The following is a 3,915-nucleotide window of genomic DNA, read 5'->3' on the forward strand; positions in this document are numbered from 1 at the left end:
ATGACTGGTTTTCTGGTTGTTAGTGAACTGAAGTCATGATAAAAAGGTATGTTTCCTAGTATGGAAATTCAGGTAATATACAGTTTTGGGGCCCTTAGCATCTTTGAACTTGCCATGAAGGTAATGGTTATTTGTACTTAGGGCTGGGGCTGCTCATGCTTAGAACAAAACTAAGTTACAAATGAAATATTGTTTTCTGTGATTTCATCCTATGCCCCAGCTTTCATCCCCAGGAGGTCTGTCCCCCTGGTGGGGGTTCAAGGCTACCCACAAAGCTGCTTACATCTGCTTCACTTGAGACCACACAGTGAGGAAAGGATTCAATAGTGGAGGAAATGACTCACAAAATTTGTTTCACTAGTTTTCTCCAGCCCGCAAAGACCCAGACAGAAAAGTCAAGGAAGGACTGACGTCCATAGTTTGATCGAAAGCAAAGAGGCACAACAGCGCTCCTAAACCTGAACCTCAGAGCTGGGCCTCTCAACTGCCAGATGCTTCAAGCTGAGGCTCTATGGGGAGAAGAGCTTCATACCTGATGGAAGGCTCATGGTCACCTCTAGTCCAGACTGAAGAGCTTGCTTCTCAGCTGTCAGATCCAGTTCCAAGCAGAACTGTCACAACGCCCTTTCCCAGTTTGTTGTATGTGCCTTGGTTGTCCATGTTAAGGCCCAGCCCAATTTTTTACAAGCTTCTCAAGGATACCATTCCAGAATTCTTTCTTCTCTACTAGAAGTCATAACTTCTCCCAATGTTATCCATGAACTGCCCGTGTCTGTAGCAGGGAGGGAGTGTTAAGTCCTCTGTTCTCTCCATGAAACTTAGCAGGAGGTAAACAAAGACTCAAGCTAGTTGTGATGGTTGGCCCACGGAGTGTCACTATTAGAAGGTGTGGCCCTGTTGGAGTAGGTGTGTCACTGTGGGTGTGGGTTTTAAGACTCTCATCCTAACTGTCTTGATGCCAGTATTATGCTAGCAGCCTTCAGATAATGATGTAGAACTCTCAGCTCCGCCAGCACAATGCCTGCCTGGATGCTGCCATGTTCCTGCCTCGATGATAATGGACTGGACCTCTGAACCTGTAAGCCAGGCCCAATTAAGTGTTATCCTTATAAGAGCCGCCTTGGTCATAGTGTCTGTTCACGGCAGTAAAACCCTAACTAAGACACTAGCAAAGGCTAAACATAAGTTAAAGGGGATTCACTCTTGACAAGCCTTCTACTTCACAGCATGTCCTACAAGCTCTCTCTACAAGAAGGTACCGCCCCTTCCCCTCTCTTAATGCTCATGCTTAAATCAGGGCTCCTTATAAATGCCAACTTCCATTTAAAAGTGTGTAAAGTCACTACATAGAAGGTGGTGGTGTTGACATTTCTTCTTATGGGAAACAGAAAAGTGAGACTGGTGAGCACAGGGAAGCATTTAGTAGAGCACACTAGTCTACACCAATTTTTATATGTCTAACTCGCTTCTGAATATGCAATCAAGGTTTTGTTACTTTATTAATTAAAACCTATTCTCCTTTCACTGAGCAGGTGACTGGCACTCATGCTGACTCTACAGGGCAGGCATGCACACAAATTCACGAAACCGCCACCTTCCTTCATTGATAGGGTCTGTTAGTGGATTGCATTTGAAAAGAACATGAGAGTAATGAGAGAGAGAGAGAGAGAGAGAGAGAGAGAGAGAGAGAGAGAGAAAGTGCTTCCATTTTGCTTAGATAATTTTGAAGAAGAAAAACACTTGTGAAGAGAAAGATGGCTACAAAGTGATTTAGGGAAACACTGAGGGTCAAGCTTCTCTGGGATCACTAGAGTAGGACTGAGGACCTGGATGTGGGCTTTATTATTTTTTCTAATTATTCCTTTTAGTTTTCGATCTTACAATTAGATCATTTCTCCTTTCCCCTTTTCTCTCTCTAAACCAATGAGTCTCAATTTTCCTAAGACTGAAACCCTTTAATATAATTCATTGTCTTGTTACTCATAACCGTAACATTATTTTCATTGCTACTGCATAACTGTAATTTTGCTACTGCTATGAATTGTAATTAAATATCTGATATGAAGGGTATCTGATAAGTGACCTCTGTAAAGGATCCTTTGACCCCAAAGATGCCAAAGAGGTTGCAACTCATTGGTTGAGAACCACTGCTCTAAACATTCCCACATACCCTTCCTTATTTCTTTTCAAATTCATGGTATTTTTTCATTAAGTTTTGTTTTACACACACACACACACACACACACACACACACACACACACACATGCACACTCACACACATATCTAAATACATAAGTACAACCTGCTCAGTCTATATAATATTATTTGTATGTGTGTTTTCAGGGCAGACCATTTGATATTGGGTAACTGTGGTGGTTTGGATAGGAATCACAGCTACAGGCTAGTATATTTGAATGCTTGGTCATCAGAGAGTGGCATGACTTGAGATGCATTAGGAAGTATGGCATTGATGAAGTAGGTGTGGCCTTATTTGAAGAAGTGTATCATGGGGCAGTGGGAAGAGGGTCCTTTGGGTTTCAAAATCCCAAGGCAGTCCCACTGTCTCACTTCCTGCTGCATGAGGATCCAGATGGAGAACTCTCAGCTATTTCTCAAGCACCGTGTCTGCCCATCAAGGACAACTCTACATCTTCTAGTGCTAATATGAGCCAAGGACATTGCAACGGAGCCATGGCACTGACCACAGAATGAGACATGGCCCTCAGCAGCAGTTCATGCTAGGACTCGCCCCAGGTGGCAGGGGTGAGCATTCACAACACTCCTCTCCACCCTGGATTCTCTACTTCCATGTCTTTTCATAATGCTCAAGCTGGTCCACTTCTCTCTCCTTCCATTCTGTTCATCACATACTCACACATTGTGGTAGCTCCCACTGAAGGCTTTCTACGGGGCTGGCAGACCCCTGGGTGACATTCTCTGGCAAGAGGGTGTTTATGTTTGTGGTTACTTTGCTGTGAGCCAGAGGGCCAGACTGTAGGTGGCATGGCATCCACAGGTCTCTGTTGTTTTCCTCTTCCCGTGTTGCTCTGTGTGCTGGTAGGCAGGGCTCTGTGTGTCTATGACCTGCCTATGCCCTATACTATGCAAAGGGTGGGGTTAAGGCAGATCTTTGGGCCTCTTTCCTTGCCCCTACCCCATGTCATGGCATGGTAGAGCACAGGTTTCTGTCTGTCTTCCTCCTCTTGCACTATGCTTCTGGGATTTGATTTGATTTGATTTTTATGTGTCCTGGTCATCAAACAGCTTTGGATAACAAACTGGGCATCAGGCTAGGATGAACAAAGGATTCCCATCTGCTCTGCCTCTGGCTGATATTAGAGCAGCACCATGATCAAATTGTCTCTTTACCCATTGCCAGAGTGGCTAAACTTCTATTCAGCGTAAGTTTCTGATCACAGGTATTTCGTTACATTGTCAGAAAACAGATGAAGACAGGACATTTATTTGTCCTTGTACTCTGACCAATCTTGTTTTTTGAAGAAGCCCAAAGCACACTGATTAGCATGAATATGTCTTTTATTTTGTAGTTAAATGATGATAGAGTGGAAAATCATCCCTAATTGTGGGACAGTATATTAGCAATAGAGGCAGGAGATAGAAAGAGGCTATATGTGCATAACATAATGTCAACCAAGGAGAAGTTTCAGGAAATTCCATGTCCTGACCCTGAAGGAAATCAAGTGATGCAATCACCCCACTCTCCCATAATCAAATCACCAGAGTTCAAGCACTGCTAGAGTCCAGCAATCAGTAAGTACTTAGTTCTGGGGTTCTATGAGGATAAGGACTCATTTCTTAGGGCCTCAATAGTGTATTCAGTGTGGTCTCCAAAGAGTTAGTTGAATACCATGTCACAAGTGCAGTGCTCACTATATTCTGGTTTGTATGAGTGA

General features: G+C 43.6%; 1 non-coding gene across 1 annotated transcript; it reads right to left on the minus strand.

Moving 5' to 3' along the window:
* Positions 1-3,241: 3,241 nt before the first annotated feature.
* On the minus strand, positions 3,242-3,387 carry LOC116914113. The gene has a single exon (XR_004389678.1). It is a non-coding gene; the product is annotated as a small nucleolar RNA SNORA48 (small nucleolar RNA).
* Positions 3,388-3,915: the final 528 nt, after the last annotated feature.

Source organism: Rattus rattus, chromosome 12 (assembly GCF_011064425.1).
Source record: "Rattus rattus isolate New Zealand chromosome 12, Rrattus_CSIRO_v1, whole genome shotgun sequence".
Taxonomy (NCBI): domain Eukaryota; kingdom Metazoa; phylum Chordata; class Mammalia; order Rodentia; family Muridae; genus Rattus; species Rattus rattus.